The following is a 25,697-nucleotide window of genomic DNA, read 5'->3' on the forward strand; positions in this document are numbered from 1 at the left end:
AGGGTTAATTTATTTTCTATTGAAAAAACATTTATGACCACATGTGGGGTATTGCCGTACTCGGGAGAAATTGCTTTACAAATGTTGGGGTGCATTTTCTCCTTTATCCTTTGTGAAATTGAAAAAATTCAACATTTTAGTGGAAATAATGTTGATATTAATTTTCACGGCCTAATTCTAATAAATTCTGCAAAAGACGTGTGGGGCCTAAATGCCCACTATACACCTAGATAGATTCCTTAAGTGGTGTAGTTTCCCAAATGGGGTTACTTTTGAGAGGTTTCCATTGTTTTAGTACCTCAGGGGCTTTGCAAATTCGCCATGACACCCAAAAACTATTCCAGCTAAATTTGAGCTCCAAAAGCCAAATGGTGCTCCTTCCCTTCTAAGCCCCGGTGTGGGTCCAAACAGCAGTTTATTACCACATATGGGGTATTTATGTAATCAGGAGAAATTGCTTTACAAATGTTGGGGTGCTTTTTCTCCTTTATTCCTTGTAAAAATTTAAAATTTATAAGTTCTTACAGAAAAAAAGTCGATTTTTACCTTTACAGACTAATTCCAATGACTTCAGCAAAACAACTGTGGGGTCAAAATGCTAACTTTACCCCTAGAAAAATTCCTTGAGGGGTGTAGTTTCCAAAATGGGGTCACTATTGGGGGGTTTCCATGGTTTTCATCCCTCCAGTGCATTGCAAACATGACACGGCACTGAAAACTATTCCAGCAAAATCAGAAATCCAAATGGTGCTCCTTCCCTTCTGAGTCCTGCTGTGGGTCCAAACAGCAGTTTATTACCACATATGGGGTATTGCTATAATCGTAAGAAATTGCTTTACATATGTTGGGGTGTTTTTTCTACTTTATTCCTTGTAAATATTTAAAATTTTTACGTTTTTTCACAAAAAAAGTAGATTTTCATCTTCACATACTAATTCAAATAAATTTAGCAAAAAAACTGTGGGTTCAAAATGCTAACTATACCCATAGATAAATTCCTTTAGGGGTATAGTTTCCAAAATGGGGTCACTTTTTGGGGGTCTTTACTGTTTTGGTACCACAAGACCTATTCAAACCTGACATGGTACCTAAAATAGATTCTAAAAAAAGGAGGCCCCAAAAGCCACTAGTTGCTCCTTTGCTTCTGAGGCCTCTGCTTCAGTCCATTACCGCACTAGGGCCACATGTGGGATATTTCTAAAAACTGCAGAATCTGGGCAATAAATATTGAGTTGCGTTTCTCTGGTAAAACCTTCTGTGGTACAGAAAAAATGTATTACAAATTAATTTTCGAAAAAAAAAAATGAAATTTGTAAATTTCACCTCTACTTTGCTTTAATTCCTGTGAAACGCCTAAAGGGTTAAAACACTTTCTAAATGCTGTTTTGAATACTTTGAGGGGTGCAGTTTTCAAAATGGGGTGATTTATGGGGACTTTCTAATATATAGGGCCCTCATAGCCACTTCAGAACTGAACTGGTCCCTGAAAAAATAGGCTTTTGAAATTTTCTTGAAAATATGAGAAATTGCTACTAAAGTTCTAAGCCTTGTAACGTTCTAGAAAAATAAAAGAATGTTCAAAAAACGATGCAAACATAAAGTACACATATGGGAAATATAAAATAGTAAGTATTTTGTGTGGTATTACTATCTGTTTTACAAGTAGATGAATTTAAATTTAGAAAAATTCAAATTTTTGCTAATTTTCTCTAAATCTTGGTGTTTTTTTACAAATAAATATTGAATTTATCGAACAAATTTTTTCCCTAACATAAAGTACAATATGTCACGAGAAAACAATCTCAGAATCGCTTGGATAGGTAAAAGCATTCCAACGTTATTACCACATAAAGTGACACATGTCAGATTTGAAAAATCGGCTTCGTCCTGAAGGCCAAAACAGGCTCAGTCCTGAAGGGGTTAATATTGTGTAGCAGTCAAATTATGACCACAATGCTGCAAATATCACAAGCCTTACTAGCCCATTGGCTCTTACTGATGCTTGAGGAAATTCTTTATTATAAGTATGAGCTCTGGGTTATTGTATCCTCCACGTTATGACCGGCCTCACCTCACAAATACAGGACCATGGACCTTTGTTATTTCTCCTGAGCTGCACAACAATCACTTCGCATCAAAGGTCACCAGCAATAAAGCAGATAAGCAGCAGCAGGACTGACTTATTAGACGAGTCAGCCACAATGGATGATTATTATAGAGGCTGCGGCAACGCACGAGTTAAACGCTATTTACGCAGTATAGGGGCCTCTCTCAGTACTCCCCCACTTCCCTTTGATGTGTCCCTCACGGGACAGGAATGTGCCCCCTCCCCCAGTGTAGAGGGACTGAGCCATTTCCTGCTGCTCCCAGTAATAGGGTCTGTGAGCATCATATGGACAGAGGAACAAAGGGTTTTATTCACCTCCCTCCTCTCAAAGAGCCATTGTTCATTGTTTTCCTGCTTCTGCTCTGGGGCTTTTGTTAATTGTTAGCTGGACACACACCCAGATCCATACACTCACAATACTGGAGTGGAACAGTCCACACACAGTGCATTATCTATAGAAATACATCATAGATAGATATATATGAGATAGATAGATAGATAGATAGATAGATAGATAGATAGATAGATAGATAGATAGATAGATAGATAGATAGATAGATAGATAGATGTGGGAGTTATGTGATAAGTATAAAGCAGTTTGTAAATAGTACAAGTCACGTGATTCTTCCTCCATAGTAAATAACACGTGTGGGGTCGGCTCCCTGTCATGAGCAGTCCCGCTGTTTATCTGGGAGCGGAGAGTTCATGGTACAGCGCCGCGTCTATGTGAAGCGCGCACAGTGCAGGCGATACGCCGCTGATTGGTAACTCCAAACACACAGCAGGGGGCGGGCAGGAAGCGGCTATTACATCCCAGGAGAGGCGCTCACACCCACAGGATCACAGGAGAAGGCAATACACAGACGGGAAGGAGCGGGCGCACTTCTCACACACACTCGGTGCTATGAGGGAAGCGTTTATTCCGGTGACAGGAGTGGACGGACACCTCACTGCGTGACAGAGCGGCAAGCGGGCATAGGAACAGACCACGTCCTGGCAGTGAGTATGGGGTGGCTCACCATCTCTCATGGTCCCTCTCTGTCCTGGTGTATTACGCTGGCAATGCCTAGGACAACTTTTGTTGTTTTTAATCCCCCCTGATGCTCAGCGTCAGTTCATACAGTCCTCTTAACATGCGTTTTTCTGTAGTTCTATCCACCTCACTAATACACGCAACCTCACATTATATATTAATACTGACTACACTGCTGGTTTCCTCAAACATCTTTCCATACTTTGGATAGGGGGGCAATGAAACTTCTACTGTCGTGTGACGCCATTGTGTCCGGCGCAGCCTGACGCTGCCCTGCACCTGTATTTTGCCTCCTATTAAATGCGTCTATCTAACCGCACCCCTGTCTAAAGCCTGAGAAGTTATAACTGTCAGTAGGCAAGATGGCTCAGAACAGAAGGGTGGCAGTATTTTTGGTGGATCCTGATTTATTGTTGGTGACACATTGATATGATGATTTGTATGGATAGTGGCGTCTATGTGTGAATTGTATTTGGTTGAGTTGTCGTTTACCACAGTTGTACATCCACAAAACACTAGTTGTGTCAGAAATTTTGTATAATGTCACAAATATTTGAACTTAAAATGTTCTGACTTGTAGCACGGTATTTGTCACCATACAATAAAGAGACATGGAGAATCCCTTTAACAAGGAATAATGTTTCTCTTGAGGCATGGGTCCGGCTGCTGCATCCCTTGGCATGCGGCTGCGATCGCTGGGAGAAGTTGCCTGAAAATCCATATTTTTGCAGTGTTCCATGAAGCCCATAGAAGTCAATGGGCGGCTGTGTAATTCTTCTGGTAGCTTGGTGTCTTCTAGAGCGAACATCACTCTCCACTCGGGCTAATAGAGGGGGCTCTGAGCATGGGATCCACAATAGGTCATACTGACCTGTTGTCTTGAGCGGACCACCTCTTTAGAAGACCACCCCTTTATCCAGACCAGATTTTTAGTTCCACATATAATATTCATACTGACCGTCTTTGAGAAGACCGCCCCCTAGAACACCAATTTTTGGAAGTTTCACCTTATCTTGTCTTTGTATCGTTTAATGTATGTTCTGACGTAGCAGTAACCCCTTCTCCAGTCCTTTTGGTTATGGGACACTGTGATGGTTCGGCTCATGGCCCCCGTTCATGTGACACTTCAGATGATGCAGTCATGATTAATGTTTACAGTATACTGACACATAGTAGTTTGTTATGTTTAATAACATGTGACTTTACTGTATATACGTGACAGGCTCGTGTTCGCCAAGTGGTTATTATAGCTGTACCCATCTATATAGTAATGCCATATCTGTTTATCTTGTCACACATAAGGCTATATGTCACACATATTAATGCTTTGCACGTTGCTCACCCTGAAGTCAAAATCCACAATATAGTTATATAAGTATATTTATACTTCTTCATGTGCTTTGTGTTGGTGGATATTCTAATCGGGACACCTCTATGAAGGTAAATAACCATGAGATTCTAGATGTATTTCTTGTTTGTATAGCACTAACATATTCTGCAGCGCTGTAAACATTATCGCCATTCACATCAATCGCTTTCCTCAATGGGTCTTACAGTCTAGATTTCCTAACACACAATCGCACAACGGACAATCAGTTTGGAAAGATTAGGCAATGTTTATCCAAATGGCGCGCTTGACGTGATGAGCTTGTCGCCACTTGCCTGGAACTTTTCTCTTCCTTATCACCTCATGGCTGAACCACATATACACCAATACTTTGTGCCCAAAAAAATGATGATGGTCTAATAAGTAAGAATTAATTAATTTCGTCCCCGGCACATTCTCCACTCTTCAGGGTCCGTTATGACCATCTTGTAATTTTGCTCAGTAAAATCCTCTCATTATTTCCGTATACCCCAGTAATATATCTGAAGCATGGACCATACTATATAATTTTTAGTTTTTTTTTTTGCCTAAATACTCAAAGCTGGGATATTGTATTTTCTTTCTAAACAAGGGGGTGTGGCTAAACTGCTGCAATATTGCAATGTATTTATCATCGCTTTATGGCAGTGATGTACATATACAACAGGATAGACTTGTTCTGCAGTGTTCCCCTCCAGTTTAAATTGTGAAAAATCCTGCACATTTCAAAACTTTCCGAGTTGCACAAACTTGATACATGAATCCCAATGTGTTTATAAAAAAAAATTCCCTTTTCTCTAGCTCTAAAAATTCTTGTTGAAATGGTTTCTCTGTATTCATGTTCCATTTTTACCCTGTGGTTCTATAAATGGAGTATGCTCATGTGAGATTCAATTATTTCTACCATGACAGATGTGTGAACCAGCTGCATGTACGGCTTTCTCTGTACGTTCTATATCATATATTGTTCCTGCTAACATGAGAGATGAATGATGACTTCTATGGAGAATCTAATAAGACCTTTCACCACTGTTTGCAGCTGTCAGAGATGCTCTCTTACAGATTGTGCTCTCTATTGCGCCTCTAGATCTGGCCCTGCAGGAATAAGGGATAAATAGTACCTCCGTTGGACTTTTTGGATTATTTTTCTATTGATGTTTTAGGAAGTTCAAATAATAAAACCACAGGAAAGCAGCGGCTGGGGCCCTTATCCATCTTACGAGTTCCTGTCCCTAGCTCTAGGTGGAGAGATGCCCAGTTATGGGTACCCCTGAGAACTTTATTACTTTTATTTATCCTACTAGAGAATGACCATTATTGGCTGATCAGTACTAGGATTGGTCTGTTCTCTAGATTGCAAGCGGTTCAACTGTGGAGACCACTTACCAATCCTGACAACAAGGTCACATTTCTTAGCCCAATGAAGGTGGCAGGCCTTCAATTGATTTACTTAATTTGGGTATTTCCTCCACTGATGGTACTTGGCTTGGTTTATAAAATGCATATATTTTTATGTAGTTTGCAATAGTGCGGTTCTTTGAATTACCTCCGACCCTTCTGGAGATTCCTTAATGTGCGTTTAAAAGAAGAAATTTTGCAGCAGGTCCTTGTCACTTCTTTACTCTGTCAAAGGGTTTATTGTGTGTCATGGGAGCAGCATAATCTCATTATTTTTCCGGCTGATCTATGACTTCAAAAGGACTGAATATGATTTTAAATTAGATTATATTTTGCTTAATCTGAAAGAAAATAATTTTTGCCAATATTTCCCGCAATGTTCTGGAAAAGGATGCAGTAGAGTCAATGCATAGCTTAATATAAAACTATGTTAATGGCCAAAGGTTTTGCGAATTAGACTGCTTGATCACCTGAAATATCGTACGGCCATTAACTAACAACTTTGTAATCTGTGCCCATCACACATGCGTGTTTTTGTTTTGGCCGCGCGTGCTTGTTACTACGTGTGTCCTTATTCTTTATTGCAGTGCTCTATCTTCTGTACCTCAATGGCGGATTATTGGCAGTTGTACTATAATAAAACTTGTTCTTTTAGGCCGGATTCACACGAGCGTGTGCGTTTTGCGCACGCAAAAAAACGTGGCGTTTTGCGTGCGCAAAAGGCACTTACCAGCTCCGTGTGTCAGCCGCGTATGATGCGTGGCTGCGTGATTTTCGCACAGCCGCCATCATTATGACACTCCGTTTGGATGTTTGTAAACAAAAGCACGTGGTGCTTTTCTGTTTTCATTCATAGTTTGACAGCTGTTGCGCGAATCTCGCTCGTCCCACGGAAGTGCTTCCGTGTGACATGCGTGATTTTCACTCACTCACTGACTTCAATGGGTGCGTGATGCGTGAAATACGCCCAAAGAACGGACATGTCGTGACTTTTTCGCAGCGGACACACGCTGCGTAAAAATCACGCAACTGTCTGCACTGCCCCATAGACTAATATAGGTCCGTGTGACGCGTGTGAAAATCACGCGCTTTGCACGGACGTATATCCCGTTCGTCTGAATAAGCCCTTAGTCTAATACATCTGTGCACCATCTTTGAAAATGCACAGAGGAAGATTTAGGAAAACTGATGCAAAAGACAAGTCAAGTAGTTGCTCATGGCAACCAATCAGATTGCTTATTTCATTTTGAAAATGGCCTATGAACAGTGAGCATGAACCTCATAGGTTGCTATGGGCAACTACTCCACTTTTCATTTGCACCAGTTTTGATAGAACTCTCCATTGTGCCGGTCCTCTGTCATTCTTACTAGAAATGGGGGGGGGGGGGGGTTCACACAGTTTTTGACGCAGAAACCACGCCACAAAACGCTCCAAAAAAACGTCCGAAAATGCCTCCCATTGATTTCAATGGGAGACGGAGGTGTTTTTTGCCGCGAGCGGAAAATCTAGCTCGTGGGGGGAAAAAAAGACATGCCCTATCTTTGGGCGTTTACGCCTCTGACCTCCCCTTGACATCAATGGGAAGCAGAGAAAGCGTATTTTGCGGCGTTTTATGCCCGTGGCGCTCAATGGCCGCGGGCAAAAAATGCAGCGAAAATCGGCAGGCAGATTTTCCGCCTGCAAAAAACTCTGTGTGAACCCAGCCTAAGGCTATGTTCACACAGAGTATTTTGCCGAGTTTTTTGACGCGGAAACAGCGTCACAAAACTCGGCAGAAACGGCCCGAAAACGCCTCCCATTGATTTCAATGGGAGGCGTCGGCGTCTTTTTCCCGCGAGCAGTAAAACTGCCTCGCGGGAAAAAGAAGCGACATGCCCTATCTTCGGGTGTTTACGCCTCTGACCTCCCATTGACTTCAATGGGAGGCAGAGAAAGCGTATTTCACAGTGTTTTATGCCCGCGGCGCTCAATGGCCGCGGGCGAAAAACGGCGAGAAAATCGGCGTGCAGGGAGAGGAAAATCTGCCTCAAAGTTCCAAACGGAATTTTGAGGCAGATATTCCTCCTCCAAAATACTCCGTGTAAACATAGCCTAACAGAGGAACAGCACAACATAGAGCTCTAAGAAAATATGCTCCAGAATTGTTAGTTCATGGGGAATAAAATGACTTGCTACAACAGACATGTCAGAGGTGACCGCTCCTCTTTAAGGAAAAGTGCAGTTTAACATGGCCGAAAAATCGGAATCATATCGCCTCCAAACATCTGCCCATAGATTTCAATGGGAAACGGGCGCTCTGTTCCGACGGAGCGTTTTTCGCAGCGTTTTTTACGGCCCTTGTTCAAAACGGCTGCGTAAAAAAAAAAACTGCCGCGAACAAGTGCAGGTCACTTCTTGGGATGTTTTTGGCCGTAAAAAAAAAGCCGCGAAAGTCTCTTGAAAACGGCTCCATAGCTTGGGACGTTTTTGAATTTGTGTGTGAACATACCATAACCATTCAATTAAAATACATTGAGTGTGCGACCTATAAACTTAGAGTAACCCCTTAAAGTGGTATGACCATCTTAGACACTTATGGCATGTCCACATGATATGCCATAAATGTCTGACAGATTCAGGTCTCAACTCTGGGACCCGAACCTATATCGAGAATGGGTATATGTGCCATTTGGGTAAGTATATGTTATCCGTTTTGGTGTGCGTGTCTACAGATATACAGTATGTGTATATATTAATAAGAATAGACTGACATGTTTACGGATTATCTAACAGAACTTTACAGAAGACAGCCCTGGGGACTGTTATCTAGTGCCAGCCCTCGAGATCACGGGTACCAGGGGGCCCCTTGAACAGTGCCACAATCAGGTTTTATTGTGGCACTGAATGAGCAAGGGCCCATTTACACGAACGTGAATCTCGCCAGTGCGTGGAAATCGCGCACAACACACAGATCCATTGATTTCAATGGGGCCATTCACCCGTGCAGGAGTTTTCACGCAGTGAGAGTTCGCTGGGTGAAACTCACTGCATGTCCTATATTGGTGCATTTTCACACATACGTGCCTATTGACGTCAATGAGTGCGTGAAAACGAAACACTGCGCACGGATGCTCATCTGCGGTGCATGATTTGCGAGTCAATTCCATTAAAAAAAGGGATTTGCAAGTGCGTGAAAACGTGCGCCGCTCGCAAAGCACACTGATGCATAACGCAACGCACACGGGCTAGATTGTAAATCTGACGCACTGGTGTGAATTTAGATAACTGGAAAACTGGTCCTTGCAGTTAGGCTTTATTCAGACGAACGGGAATTATGTCCGTGCAACTCTAGTGCTGCTGTTGTATTTTTCTACGTTTTTTATTACGATTTGTTAATGGTTACGGGTCTACGTCACAAGTCCTAACTGATATTTTATGGACAGACACATTTTCCAACATTTTTATTGCAGCATTTCAAACTTGCCTATAATATGTTGATGCAAATGCTTGTTGGTAGACACAGCTGACACTTCATATACTGTGCCCAAAGCAGCACTGGTTGTACACACACCTGTCAAACCATGGGGTCCTTACATAAACTAGTATTGCATTAGGGCAGGACATTGATTGTTGTTTCAGAAACCCCATTCGCGGCTTCGAGTGGCCAGTGCCAGAACTTCCTGAACGGTCTACATGACATAACTGCAACACGCATTCCACTTGTCTAAACAGATTATGAAGTCTTAGAACTACTGTCTGTCTGAGCATCAGGATGTCAAACACATTGCTGTCCATCTTTACAGAATATGCCATTTATTTATTTTTTGTCTTATTTACTATTTTTAAATCTAGGAAAAATCATGCTAACCGTACGTGGTTTTCTACCTTGCATTTGGACTATTAGTGGAGCCATATGTCACAGCTGATAATCTTGAATACACATAAGACAGTACAGGGTGGAGTTCACCTTCCCATTGTCGCTCTGTCACCTGCTGGGTGTCACAAGAAGCGTAAAGTGCACAAAAGACCTTTTGTTGTCCTGCAGCTATTGTTTGCCAGCTGCTATTGTGACACCTAACAACAATATCTGAAGGCAAACAAAGAGTCTTTTGTGCACTCTGTCACCTGCAGCTACTGGGTGTCACAAGAAGTGTAAAAGGGGAGATGGACAGCCCACACTGCACAGTCTTGTGTGTATTCATGCTGACCCTCCCCCTCTATCGTGATACTGAGAAGGTCTGACCGCAGGAGGAGTACAGTGTTTTGGTGCTGTTCCAGATTTCACCTCTACCTGTCCTAGGAATTGCCCAATCCACAGCTCCCCTCTTGCACACTTGTCCTGTGTCACCAATGGGCTTCTCCCCTCCAAGTGTCCTGTACTGCCCCATCTTCCACTGTGACTCAGGGGTTGGTCTATTAGTAATATAAACCTATATTCGAGTAAATATGTGTCTTTTTTTATTTATTTATTTTTTTCCTGTTAACTACAATGTGAACTTCAGGAGGTCGCAATAACGTCTCTACCGGAATCATTGACGCATGTAATGACATGTTCACTTTCTTCTGCTGGTTAGTGTGATTACAGAGACACCAAATCTATATAATTCTGTTTGTTTTTGTTTTTTATGTTTTACTACTTTATGCAGCAAAAACAATTTTTTATTTAAAAAAACAAACAAACAAAACTCATTTGTTTTGTGTTGCCATAATCTGAGAGCCATGTTTTTATTTTTATTCTGTTGATGTAGCTGTATGTGGGCTTGTTTTCTGCAGTGCGAATCATACATTTTTTTTAATAGAACTATTGTGAGGATTTTTTTTTTTTTGTTTTTGTGGAGGGGAATGGGGGTAAAAAGCAATTCTACCATTATTTTTTTTTTCATCATATTTATTTTTTATTTTTTACTTTGTTCGAGTTACTTAAAGAGGCTTTGTCACTAGTTTATAAGTGCCTTATCCCCTACCTAATCTGATAGGCGCTGTAAAATAGATAGTAACAGTGGTTTTTATTTTGAAAAAAACATTTTTGAGCAAGTTATGTACAATTTTAGATTTATGCTAATTAGTTTCTTAATGCCCAACTGGGCGTTTTTTAACTTTTGACTAAGTGGGCATTGTAAAGAGAACTGCATGACACTGACCAATCAGCGTCATTTTATTCTCTCCATTCATGTCCATTTGTACTCTCATCACAACATGATCTCGTGAGATCACGCTGTGCTATCATTCACAGTGTGATCTCGCGAGATCGTGCTGTGTAAGTCCCAGAGAAACTTTACTGAAGTGTCGAGTGTGAATAGACATCACATCCTGGCTGGGGCAATGTCTAGTCACTCTCAAGACACTTCAGCAAAGTTAGTATGGGTGTATGTGATGGTACAGCGTGAGTACAAATGGACATGAATGGAGAAAAGTGTATGATGCTGATTGGTCAGCGTCATACACTTCTCTTTACAACGCCCACTTGGTCAAAAGTTAAATGCCCAGTTGGGCATTAAACTAATTAGCAGAAATCTAAAATTGCTCATAACTTGCTAAAAAATGATCGTTTTTCAAAATAAAAACTACTTATCTACATTACAGCGCAGATCAGATTATGTAGGAGATAGGGCATTTATAATCTGGTGACAGAGCCTCTTTAAATGTGTTCGGGTATGTTCACACGGCAGCGTCCGTAACGGCCGAAATTACGGGGCTGTTTTCAGGAGAAAACAGCCCCGTCATTTCAGCCGTAATGGCATGTGCAGGCACTTGAACGCCGCGTCCATTACAGACGTAATTGGCGCTGCTTTTCATTGGAGTCAATGAATAACTGCTCCAATTACGCCGCAAGAAGTGTCAGGTCACGTCTTTGACGCGGGCGTCTATTTACGCGCCGTCTTTTAACAGCGGCGCGTAAATATACGCCTCGTGTGAACAGACAAACGTCAGCCCATTGCTTTCAATGGGCAGATGTTTGTCAACGCATTCAAGCCGTAATTTTGGACGTAATTCGGGGGTTAATACGCCCAATTTACGTCCGTAATTTGTGTGTATGAACATACCCTAAGATTGCAAAGATACCATATGTGTGTTTTTTGTTTGTTTTTTAAGCTTCTGATAAAACCACTTTTATGGGGGGAAAAAAGTGTGTGTGTCCTTAAAACTTTATTAAACCTTTATTTATTCTTGTTAATCCCCTTGGGGGGGATTTGAAATGCAATCTTATGTACACATTTGCAGCTACTTTATTTTCTGTCTCCTACAGTATTCATGTTGATGATAATAAAAGGAGCAACTTAGAACATTTTCTTGTTTATAGCTCTATTCAAGGCCTACGTGTCTCTATGGTAACACAATACACAAACTGTGTAGTTGAACCTCTCTCCTATCTGATCCCTGCTTCTTCCTATTCTTGAAACATTAGAAGAGGGGTAGATGGAACAGAGCAACACAAGACTGCAGGTTCTGACATCTGGTTTGTTTGTAGTCTGTAACTATGGAGACAAAAGTCTGCATAGGAGCTGTATACACAACTTTAGGGTATTTTTTTCCCCAACAATTTGCAAAGTGGCTTTTTTTAAATTTTATTTTAGATGCAGTGTAGCAGTTTAAAAAAAAGGTTGCAAATATGGTCAGCCTTTAAAAGAACAGCTGCCAATACTTTTCGCACATATATGTAATCTTTTCAGTAGATACTCCAACCTGGAGATGTGATATACCGTTGTAAACATGAGGGCAGACCTACGTTCGTCCCTTCCCCAGAATCAAATGATTGCTTACAGGGAACAAAAGACATTTGCCTGCCCAGGAAATCTAGATAAGATAGAATGTTAGGTTTGGTGTCCCTTTAAACACTTTACAGAAATTCATACGACAAGGCTATTTGAATATTCCTTTAAAGAGAACCTTTCACCTGCCCATAAAGATGCAGCATGTAATAGGCAGGGCTGCACAAACCCTGAGGCACTTTAAGTTTATTTTCCTATCTTCCGTTGTTTAGATATCAGTACTTTAATAACCCCCTGAACTGTCAAGGGGGCATGTAAGATCGCTGTGACACTGTCCAATCAGCTACGGACACTGTCACAGCAAGAGCTGGAAAGAGAAGAGCGTGTGTGTGTGTGTGCTCGTGCAGCTTTGAGCTGCTCTCACCCTCACTCACTATTTAACTCTTGGCAGACCGGGACGACCAGACTGATCTCTCGCGAGAGATCAGTCTTGTCGTTGTCTGCCAAGAGCTGAAGAGTGAGTGTGCGCGAGCATGCTCTTGCTGTGACTGTCCGTAGCTAATTGAACAGTGCCACAGCAATGTTTTACATGCCCCATTGCCAATTACACGCCCCATTGACCGTTTAGGTGGTTATTTAAATATCGGGCTCCAAATATATCTGGCACCGATATCTAAATAACGGAAGAGGATCGGAAAAAAACTTAGTGCCCCAGGGTTTGTGCAGCCCTGCCTATAACATGCTGCACATGTATGGGCAGGTGAAACGTTGTCTTTAACACCAACAGGACTGACTGCAGAGGTTTCCCCCAGTCTCCGATCGAGTCACTGGGGAACCTGGTGACTCAATCCATGCTACCGTCACGGACTGTGGCGATCAAAGGGTTAAACGGACTGGATCTTGAGTACCGGCCTTACCCGAAGCTACCTTAACAGGAACCTTTCACCTCCCCAAACATGTGCAGCATGTAATTGGGAGGGCTGAACAAACCCTGGGGCACTTTAAAAAAAAAAAATTCTACCTCCCTCTGTTATTTAGATATCGGTGCTGTTATATTTGGCGCCCAATATTTAAATAACCCCCTGAATAGTCAACGGGGTGTGTACTGGCAAGGGGGTGCCCTTGCCAGTTTGGGTGAAAAGGCTGCAATCGCGCACTCTCCGCTCTTGCTGTGGCACTGTTCATATCTGATTGAACAGTGTCACAGCCCCTTGACAGTACACACCCCGTTGACTGTTCAGGGGGTTATTTAAATATCGGGCGCCAAATGCAACGGTATCTAAATAATGGAGGGAGGTAGAAAAAAATGTAAAGTGCCCCAGGGTTTGTGCAGCTCTCCCCATTAAATGCTGCACATGTATAGGGAGGTGAAAGGTTCTCTTTAAGGAGGATCTGTCACTAGTTTATTCATTCTCTATCTCCCTACTAATCTAGTAGGCGCTATGATGCTGATAACTACAGCATGATAGATAGATATATATATATATATCTATCCTTTTTTTATTCATGCTGATAGGACAGTGTCGGGCTGTGAGGTAGCGCCACCTCAGGGGGAACTGCTGGTGTCGACACCCATTTGTCTAGTATAGGCTCATTTGCATATTTAGAAAAAGCCCAGAACTTTTGGGATGCAATTATCAGTGTGACAGCGCCTATTAGATTAGGTAGGAGATGGGGCATTACTAAACTAGCTACAGATCCTCTTTAAGAACCGGATGTGTTAGTATCCGCTCCTGCTTAGAGAATGAGCGCCTTTTCTACAGTGACACCAAAAGAGTTTGCTGTAAATTCGGGACCTGCACCTACCACCTTCTGAAGACTGGACTGGGAGGTAATTTAAGGGTTAATCAGTTTACACTGCAGCCCCATTACAGTTTGAACTAAAACCAAATCACGTTTTTGCCCTTCAGACCCTGTGGCTTCAGACGTATATATCTTTCTCACAGTATATGGGCTTGTCCACACTTTACTGAATTGCTGCGTTTTTTTGTCCTGAATTGCGGACGGAAAATGAGCGATTTTTAGCTTTATGCTAATGACTTTCTTAATGCCCAACTGGGCATGTTTTACTTTAAACCAAGTGGGCGTTGTACAGAGGAGTGTATGATGCTGACCAATCAGCGTCATACACTTCTCTCCATTCATTTAGTCAGCCCATAGTGACACTGCGTTGTTCACTATGTGCTTTCTTATACTGATACATTAACGTTACTGACGTGTCTTGACAGTGAATAGACATTCCTTCCAGCCAGGATGGGATGTCTAGTCACAATCCCGACACTTCGTTAACGCTTCTGTGGTACTTAGAACAGAGCAAAGTGTAATCTCCATGTAACCTGTCATTTACAGCGTGATCTCGCGAGATTACGCTTGATCTGCTGTAAGTACCACAGAAACATTAACGAAGTGTTGGGATTGTGAATAGACATCCCGTCCTGGCTGGAAGGAATGTCTATTCACTGTCTAAACACATCCGTAACGTTAATGTGTCCGTATAAGACAGCACATTGTGAACAACACAGCATCACTATGTGCTGACTAAATGAATGGGGCGAAGTGCATGACGCTGATTGGTCAGCGTCATACACTCCTCTGTACAACGCCCACTTGGTCTAAAGTAAAACATGCCCAGTTGGGCATTAAGAAACTAATTAGCATAAAGCTAAAATCGCTCATAACGTTGTAAAAATAGTTTTTCTAAATAAAAAGCACTGCTGTCACCTACATTATAGCGCCCATCTCCTTATGTAGGAGATAAGGCCACTTATGTGGTGACAGAGCCCATTTAACGTCCGTGGGACGGCCGTTGAAACAGCAGCCGTCCCACGGACCTATGTAATTCAATGTGGCTGTTCACACAGCCGTTGTTTCAACGGACCGTGCGACGGGTCCATGGAAAAATAGGACATGTCTGTTATTTGCACGCATCCCTCGATAGACTTTCAGCTATGGGGGATGCGTGACATTGCGCCCTGCAGCGCTGAGCACGGATGCACCTCAAAAGTGAAAAACTGCAGTTTTTCATGTCTGAGATGCGCAGCGCTCGTGTAAATAAGGCCTTATGGAGAGGGAGATAAGCCACTGCCAGACACCTAGCAGTGTGACAATCCGCTAATGTGGGCGGAAACATGCTGCCGCATTATACATTCTAGCCCCAAGATCGATATAGAGCAGTTTTAGTAGAATTGCTGTTATGATTCTTCTATATAGAAGTTTTCTACCCCAACTAAAGTATCAGAATGACCATACACAGTACAATTTTGGTTTTGCAATGTTTGGCTTCTGTTGAGTGCTTCTCATGAACATTTTATATCCTTGTCATGAATTATTTTTTTATATTGAATGGGAGTTGTCTGACGCATCTTGTCCTCTATAGTCAGATTTGTGTTTTTGGATACTTTTTGTATTTTATAGCGCTTTTTTTAGGAAGTAATGTGCGGTGCTTCTAAAACATGGCTCTCCACACTAAGCGTACCAGTGTTATTTGAACTTGACTCATAATTCTGCATGATTCTGTACTGAATGTATGGAGAAAAAATAAATAAATAATTGACGCTTCATGAAAGAAAAATGTCAATTTGCTGTACTCCGGTATATTCGGTGCAGGCACAGACCGTATTGGAGCCATATAGCATTAGACGCTGAGGTGCTGAGAGATGAAAGGAGTTTGGAACTTCACAAGTAGCTGGATTGAAACCAAAGCCTCACGCGTGGGTGACCCTCAAAGGAGCAATTTTCATCTGCTGTGTAGACACAAAGCGCTGTTTTCTACAGGTCACAGTGCGGGTCTATGAAGAGTTATTAGTGCAGTTTTGCAGATGTGTTACGAATGTGTTCTTCTGCTCATTCAGGCTAAATGTAAAATAATCCTGTCAGGAATGTATTTCTATTGTTGCATAACTTCAGAAAGTATACACAAGCCGCTTCAGGAGAACAAAGCAAAATAAATATCTGCTCTAGCATTGAGCGGTTAGGCCTTATTCACACAAACCTGTTTGTTGTCGGTGTGCTGTTCGTTTTGACAACGGACAGCACACTTAGGGTATGTTCACACGCAGTGGTTTCAGATGTAATTCGGGCATTTGACGCCTCGAATTACACCTGAAAAAACGCCCCTAATACACCTACAAACATCTGCCCATTACTTTCAATGGGAATTACGATGTTCTGTTCCCGCGAGCCTTTATTTGACGCGTCGCTGTCAAAATACGGTGCGTAAAATGACGGCTCGTCAAAAGAAGTGCAGGACACTACTTGGGAAGTTTTTGGAAGCGTTTTTCATTAACTCCATTGAAAAACCGCTCCAAAAACGGCCGTAAAAAGCGCCGCAAAAACCTCGACTTGTTAAAAAAAAAAAAAAAAAAGTCTGAAAATCAGCAGCTGTTTTGGCCTGTAAACAGCTGTGTTTTCAGACTTTTTTTTGCTCACTGCGTGTTAACATACCCTAACACATGCAATTCAATGAGGCTATTCACACGTCCCGCCCCCCCCCCCCACGTTTTTTTTCTTTTCCCTTTCCTCTATGGAGCATGTGTCCGTTGCGAGAATCTAACAGCATGTCCTATTCTGGTAGGTACTGGTACTAAATCCTATTTGCATATCCAGATGTAATCACTCTTCTTTTGATCTGAAACTGGTGGCTTCAAGTTTAACTGTTAGGCGTCATGCACACGACCGTAAAAACTCCCGTTATTACGGGTCGTAATTACGACCCCTAATAATGGGCTCATAGACTTCTATTTGCGACGGGTGCCTTCCCGTTTTCTCACGGGAAGGTGCCCGTGCCGTTGAAAAAGATAGAACATGTCCTATTTCAGGCCGTAATAACGGCACGGACAGTCCATAGAAGTCTATGGAGCTCTCGTAATGACGGGTGGCTACGTGTGTGCACCCGTCATTACGGCAGCGTTGCTAAGCGACGTCAGTAAATAGTCACTGTCCAGGGAGCTGAAAGAGTTAACTGATCGGCAGTAACTCTTTCAGCACCCTGGACAGTGACTACCGATCAGTATAAACCTGTAAAAAATAAAAATAAAAGACGTTCATACTTACCGACAACTTCCTGCTTCCTCCAGTCCGGTCTCCCACCCGTTGCCTTGGTGACGCGTCCCTCTCGACATCCGGCCCGACGTCCTGGATGACGTTTCAGGCCATGTGACCGCTGCAGCCAATCACAGGTCAATCACAGGCTGCAGCGGTCACATGGACTGCCGCGTCATCCAGGGATGTCGGGCTGGATGTGAAGAGAGGGACGCGTCACCAAGGCAACGGCCGGGTAAGTATGAATTTCTTTAACTTTTATTACAGAAAAGGCTGTCCCTTCTCTCTATCCTGCACTGATAGAGAGAAGGGGCTGCCGATTAGTGCAGTGCTATTTTGCCGCCAAAAACGTGCTCGTAAATACGGGTGGAATACGTGTGACACCGGACCCGTATTTACGGGTGGGAAAAAATACGGTCGTGTGCATGAGGCCTTATTCACACGAACGTGTCACATGGACTTATGTAAGTGAATGGGGCCGTTCTGACAGGTCGTGATTTTCACGCAGCATGTGTCCGCTGCGTAAAACTCATGACATGTCCTAATACTTGCCCGTGTTTTGCACACCACGCACCCATTAAAGTCAACGGGTGCGTGCAAATCGCGCTCGGCACACGGAAGCACTTCCGAGTGCCGCATGTGATTCGCGCTACAGTAGTAAAAAAAAAAATCAACACACAAAAGCACCTCCTTCTTTTATGTTTGTAAACATAAAAACAGTGTGTCATAATGATGCCGGCTGCGCGAAAATCACGCAGCCACGCACCATATACAGATGCCACACGGAACTTTTGTGTATGCAAAATGCAGCTTTTTTTTGCGTGCGCAAAACTGACACGTTCGTGTGAATAAGGTCTCTGATCCCAAATAATATTACCTTCTAATAGGGCTAAGCGATCTTGCCCAAAAAAAATTAAATCACGTTTTTGTCCACCGGCAGGCAACAGGATAACAGAATCTAGAATAAATGAGTGCATGCAGCACATAACATCCCCCTCTGCCCATCACCACCTCAGCGGGTCTCCGACGTTGCAGGTGAGAGCAGTGTAAATTGCAGCAGGGCCAGGCAGATAGCGCCGAGCGGGTACTCTGGGGCGAGATTACATTATAGTGTCTGAAGTTTGAGCAGGACCCTGTGCAGTACCGGCCCCACGATGTAGGGTTAAATAAATGACATTAAGGCTCGATTCACACGAACGTGATTGGACCGTGACAAACGGTCTGTGTGTCAGCTGGATTTCCCAGCTCAAACACAGTACATGAACAGGGCTCCTGGTATCAGTCGTTTGGGCTACAGTCACATGACAGTGGAAAAAAAAGGCCATTAAAAATAACTGCTCAAATGTCAGTTTTTTTCATGTACGTTTTGCATCAGTATCTCCAAATGGGTGTCCGTTGTCAGGGTTTTTTTAAAAAAAAAATATTTTTTTGTCCCAATCCCCTGAAAACATCAATGCCCATGTAGATAGTGCCACAATATAGTAAGGGACAGCGGGCCCATAGGTTTGTTTCAACGGACTGTGTGATGGGTCTATGAAAAAATAGGACATGTTCGTTATTTGCATGCATCCCTCCATAGACTCTCAACTATGGGGGATGCGTGACATTGCGTCCTGCGGCGCTGAGCACGGATGCACTTCAGACGTGAAAACCTGCAGTTTTTCATGTCTGAGATGCGCAGCGCTCGTGTAAATAAGGCCTTATGGAGAGGGAGATAAGCCACTGCCAGACGCATAGCAGTGTGACAATCCGCTAATGTGGGCGGAAACATGCTGCCGCATTATACATTATAGTCCCAAGATCGATATAGAGCAGTTTTAGTAGAGTGCCACAATATAGTGACAGAGGGCCCATATAGTAACAGTGCCACATACCCTTGCAGATAGCATCCCCTTCTAGATCGCAGCACCCCACCCCATCCTTCTTGTAGATAGCGGCTACTGTAGTTGCCACTAGGGGCTGAGTCACCGGCCAGAGTTTGCCGCCACTTGGGATACAATTACTAGTGGAAGCTACAGTGGCTCTATCTACAAGAAGTGGGGTGGTGGTGCGATCTTCAAGGTGAAGGTGGGGTAGTATCTACAGGGCGGTGTGGCACTATACTAGGAGTCTCTGCTTTCCAATGGAACTGCTCTTCCGCACTGTACCGTTTTGTTCACTACAGAATAGCATCTCCGTGGGAAAGCAGAAACAGAACTGGCACGGCTTGTCAGACGGGCGGACCAGTCAGTGACGAGATGGCAGAGCGGCGAATCCTCCAGCACGACCGTGCCGCTAAAGAATCGATTCGGCGATTCTGTAATAAAACAGTGGTTTGAGGGTGAATAAATCGAATTAAGTTGATCGCCCACAAGGATGCCATTCTAAGCTTATTATGCAGAAAACATTGCGATGTAAGGACCTATTTATATCAGCGTTCGTGTTCCGTTCACCCTTCCCGTCAGAGGAACCGATGAACGGAAACCACCGCTTCCGTCTGCATTACCATTCATTTCAATGAAAACCAACTATACCCCAGGAGGGCTGAGAGGAATTTGCTCAAAAAATGGTGATGGTGTATAATATCAACATCTGGGACGAAGGCATTTGCCGAAACGCGCATCGGGTGTTGGCGTCCTCCCGGTGCAAGACCATGACCTCGGGTATGTATGTTACCTTGAACAGGTGTTTGTGTTACACGCTCTTGGTCTGATGATATTTTGCTCCTTAGTGATGGGCTGCACAGGTCTCAGCTCTGCATTTGTTTTATATATGGTCTATTAGTTTGTGGCTATAGGCTGTGCTACCTGCACTTTCCCAGCACTTTATACTTGACTACTGTTACTAATATTAATTACTTTGCTACACATCTCATGCAGTTTGACTGTCCCTTCTGGACTCCAATTTACACATGCGCCTGTATCTTGATATTTACGCATGATCATGCTCGATATACATGCCTCTTTGGTCTTGCATAGGTTGACGCCTTCTCACTGTGTCATCTTTTTATTCTGTTGTGACTATCTGTAAAAAAAAAAACAAAAAAAAACATTTTAGATATTTTTATACTTCACTATTTTGTGCCAGTTGATCATTTTTCTAGTCTGTAGGTCTCATTAATTTCAATGGTAATTCTTCCATTTCAAAGTATTTCCGTTCCATTACGTTTTTTTTTTTTTTCCTCCTCCACGGAAACACAAGTACAGTCAACTTCACTATTGTTTCTGTGAAAAAAAACCTTGACACACACTGAAGCATTGCCATTCAAATCAATGGTAAAGAAAACGGAAGTGTTAGTTTTGCGTTCATCGGTTCCGTCAAAGGAACTGAACGCTGACGAACAGGCCCTAAGCCTATTGAAAAGAATATTCTACCAGTTGCATAATATTTTTCCATTTGGACGTTGTACAGTTATCCGCAGCGTCTTTTCACGCTGCGGAAATACGAGGCAAATACGCAATGTGTGACTGCACCCTAATGCAGCAGTGTGCTTGCCGTGTTTTTTTTTTCTTCTTCCCCTTTTACAGTAAGGCCCTGTTCACACACTTTTTTTTTTTGCATTCCGTCTGGAATTTTGAGGCAGATTTTGATCTGCTTGCCGTGTTTTTTGCCTGCGGCCATTGAGCGCCACGGGCAAAACCGTAGCGAAAAATGCTTTCTCTGCCTATGATGTAAATGGGAGGTAAGAGACGTAATTGCCCGAAGATGGGGCATGTCGCTGCTTCTTTCCACGAGACTGTTTTTCCGCTCGCCGGAAAAAACTCTTCCTCCTATTGAAATCAATGGGAGGTGTTTTCAGATGTTTTTTTGACCCATTTTTCCAACGCGGTTTCCGCGTCACACTCTGAACAGGGCCTTAAACATGTTTTCACTGTTGTGCTCTGCTGTTTAGGGTTGCTACATTTTTCACCCAAATTTTTCTCATTGTTCGTTTTAAAGGCTATGTGCACCTTTTTGAAAATGTATGTATATCTGTGTGATTGGTGCAACTTTTGTAATTACACTTTTATTTGAATTATTTTTTGACTTTCTGAGATGCGACTGCTTTGTATACTGAGCAGCTGTAGCTTGCACTGGGATCTGAATCTGTCAGGTCAGTGGGACTGACTGGTTCAGTGTCTCTGAAATGCAGGATCCACCTGTAATCCATCACATCTAAGTTCATAACTTAGATGTGATCGATAACCACTCGACATGTTTTAAAAGGTGTAGATAGCTTAATGTGAGAGAGAATGCCAGTACTGCATGTCTCTTGTTCCGCTGCCGTTTAGAAACCAAATGTAAAAAAAAAGAGTACGGTATGTTCTTTGACATATTTTTTATGTGCGGTTTTATATCTGCAGTAAATTCTACCTTTTTGTATATCCACCTTTCCCTATACTAGAGGGGTGGTCCTGTGAAAGGAGGGGGACAGTGAAGGTCTGGCTAATAATGCTATATATTACTTTAGCTGCAGTTTGCTCAGCCTGGTATTGTGTAACTTTCAGTCTTGAAACTTCCCAATTCTGAACAAATCACAGATAAAATTTTGGGTTTGAAAAATAAGCTTTTTAAGCTCTGTTCACATCTGCATTGGGGTTCCGTTGGAGATTTCCGTCAGAACGGGGCCCTGAGCAGACACAAACTGACACCGACGGAAACCAGAGGTTTCCGTTTCCATCACCATTGACTTCAATGGTGACTGAGCCGGTGTCCATGGTTTCCATTTGCCTCGTTTGTGCACCGGACCTGTCGTTTTGCTGGAAGCAATAGCGAGTCAACTGAGTTGTGTATTTTCATATTTTTTTTTTTTTCTTGGGTCAAATGCTGCGGCCAGACGTTAGTGTTTTGGGGTACAGGGGAATTTTTTTCAAAGCACAGCATGCTCTGGCTTTGTTTTTGGTGTTTTTTTGTTTTTTTTTTCACAAGGCCTTGAAAAGCGCCAGAAAAATTTTGCGTTTAAAAAAAAAAAAAAAATTAAAAAATTAAAAAAGTAATGTTACATTTAATGTCAGAACAAAACCCTGTTTAAAGTGGGTCTTAAAATAGGTGTAGAAAACTGATGGAATCACTTCTGAGTCCACTTCCTGCAACGATGGGATCAGAAATAATATACATTATCTACTCTCGGAGTGTGCTGCGCAAATAACTAGCGATGTGGTAGGAGATAGTTGCCTGAGACGACGGTGGGCCACTAACTGGAGAGGAGCAAGTAAAGGGTGATATTTGCATCAAACTGTGCAATAAAGTCCACTCTACAAGGCATTGCAGGTAAGGAGTATGCATTGGACGAAGTCGATCTAGTTAAAATTCGTAATCTTTGGTGCTGTATTATGGATTCTCCTGCAGCATATGCATGGGGAAGAAGATCCTTTCTACAGCACAAGTTTCCTTTTTTTTTTGTCCTGTATATTCTATATCTAATCATGTGGTCCATATTTATCGTTTACTATATAATTTTACTAGCTTTAGTGTGTGCATGTAATATAAATATGTATTTTTATATCTAACTTTTTTTTTTGTTCAATCTTTTACCTTCAAAATACGTTGAACATGCTGTACTGCACATTGCGCATTCATTAGTTCTATGCATTTATAGAAATGTAGCTGGCTGTCCACACTCTCCTTGTCTCTATGAAAGCAAACATTATTTGAAAGCTGTAAAATTGTAGCATTGACATTACTGGCTTCAACATGGTCATTACTATGTAGTGCAGTTTTCATTTCTTTTTTCCTTATGCCACATGCTTGCGATGTGTACTGCCTGTGGCAAATCCGCAGCATAATACAGTATCCGCAAAGTATCTACACGCTGCAGAATTTTTCCGCACCTAAATTGACTCGTGGTGCGTGTTTTTAAACTCTGCAGCATGTCAATTTATTTTGCATATCCGTCTCAGAATTTTATCTGACAAGTTTATATATTAAAAAAAAAACCTCTTCAAAATCCACAGCATAAACTCCGCTCCTGTTTACTCGTCAAAATGTAAAAAAAGCACCATTAATACGTTTCTATGGCTTTTCTGCACCAAATTAAGCAACCAGCAAGGCTGCATGCCTTATGGTATACTTACAATTGGCAGATTTCTGTGACGGTCTCATTCATCTGAATTGGACTTGCTGAAATCCATGCACATGCTGCATCGTTATTTATTCATTTTTATTTTTTTTATGTACTGTTTACGAGGCTATGATCTGTAAATGATACAAATGACTCTTTAGTGCATAAATATTATACAGATATATTTCTTTTTCAAGGAAACTTCCTCACTCCTCCAAATCTGGTAACTAAAGATTGTAGTATGTGTTATATTTTTACTAACTTATTCTCAATCCCGTGTTTGTTCAATTAACATTGCATGGCTGTGTCTTTTATTATATTTTTTTTATTTATTTATTTATTTATTTTTTTCTTTTGTTTAGTCACAACCTCCAATATTTGTTATCCTGAGGTCATATAAGAACACAAGGCTTAAAGGCTATGGACACCTTTTGAGGAGCTTTTTTTTTTTTTTTTAATAGAGATGTCCGTGTGTTCAGTGTAATTACTTAATTAGTTCAAACTAAGTCAGAAGTGGATTGAAAAGGAATGGGTAATATAAAGTAATATAAATTCCATTTTTGGAATTTTGAGGCAGATTTTCCTCTGCCTGCACGCCGATTTTCGCGCCGTTTTTCACCCGCGAACATTGAGCGCCAAGAAATAAGCTTTCCCTGCCTCCCATTGATGTCAATGGGAGGGCAGAGGCGTTAACGCCCGAAGATAGGGCATGTCCCTTTCTCCTGTGAGTCGGTTTTGCCGCTCGCAGGAAAAAAACGCCTCCGCCTCCCATTGAAATCAATGGGAGGCATTTTCAGCCGTTTTTTGGCACGGTTTCCGCGTCAAAATCGCCAAAAAACTCACACTTATATCCACTTCTGACTGTAGCTACAAGCACTGCATCAAAATCTGAACCAAAACATAGATGTGTGTTTTAAGGCTGGGTTCACACGACAGGGCCCCGCCCGAGCCCGAGTGTCGGCCGGTAAAATCGGCCATTTTGCCCGGCCGGTTTGCATCTGTTCCGGGCCGGGCAGATCTGGACAGTGACATCAGCGGCAACTCCTGAAGGGGAACCCCCATGTGTTCGGGGATTCCGCTTCAGGAGTTTCCCTTGATGTCACTGCCCAGATATGGACAGAAACATCAAGCGCTCTGTCCAGGAGCGGAATCCCCGAAAACACGGGGATTCCGCTCCTTCAAGGAGCTAAAGTGGGGCTAGCACATAGCAGAGCGGGGAGCTACCTCCCTGCTCTGCTATAGTGGCGTCGCTACTGTCGCCGGGCCAGGGCGCTTTTAAAACAAGCAGGGGAAGGGAGCCAGCGCAGTGCTCGTCCGAATGGTATAAACTCCTCCTCACATGCACTCTGCGCTGTGAGGAGATAGAGCGCAAGCGACGGAGAACCCGGCCATCACTCGGGGCACATTCCGGTGATGGCCGTGTATTATCCGGCCCCATGGACTTCTATGTGAGCTGGGCGGCCGGGTACCCGGCCGAAAATAGAGCACGTCCCATTTTTTGATGGCCGGTTTTCCTGGGCGTCAAAAAATCGGTCGTGTGAATAGCCCCATTAGGGGTCTATTCCTAATGCAGCCGGGTGCCGGCCGATTTATGAACGGCCGGCACCCGGCCGGGAAACCCTGTCGTGTGAATGAGGCCTAACTCTCAATATCCATAAATATGTACTATTGGAGATGGCTTGACACTTATATAGGCTCTGTCACCACATTATAAGTGTCCTATCTCCTACATAAGGAGATCAGTGCTGTAATGTAGGTGACGGCAGTGTTTTTTTATTTAGAAAAACTATCTTTTTTTACCACTTTGAGCGTTTTTTTTTTCTTTATGCTAATTAGTTTCTTAACCCCTTAAGGACGCAGCCACTTCTGGACCATATGACACAGCCTCATTTTTCAAATCTGACGTGTCGCTTTATGTGGTAATAACTCGAATGCTTTTACCTATCCAAGCGATTCTGAGATTGTTTTCTCGTGACATATTGTACTTTTTGTTAGTGAAAAATTTGGTCGCTTTAAAGTCAATATTTATTTGTGGAAAAACACC

General features: G+C 42.6%; 1 protein-coding gene across 4 annotated transcripts in view; it reads left to right on the forward strand.

Moving 5' to 3' along the window:
- The first annotated feature begins 2,614 nt into the window (after positions 1-2,614).
- Positions 2,615-25,697, forward strand: part of SOX13 (SRY-box transcription factor 13) — a 63,505-nt gene continuing 40,422 nt past the window's right edge. Inside the window, exon 1 of one of the 4 annotated variants that reach the window (XM_075853728.1) lies at positions 2,615-3,106. The gene's annotated coding sequence lies outside the window, so the exon portion shown is untranslated. The remainder of the gene's footprint in view (positions 3,107-25,697) is intronic. The other 3 variants (XM_075853725.1, XM_075853724.1, XM_075853726.1) reach the window with 3 other exon arrangements.

This window comes from Rhinoderma darwinii, chromosome 2 (assembly GCF_050947455.1).
Source record: "Rhinoderma darwinii isolate aRhiDar2 chromosome 2, aRhiDar2.hap1, whole genome shotgun sequence".
NCBI classification, from domain to species: domain Eukaryota; kingdom Metazoa; phylum Chordata; class Amphibia; order Anura; family Rhinodermatidae; genus Rhinoderma; species Rhinoderma darwinii.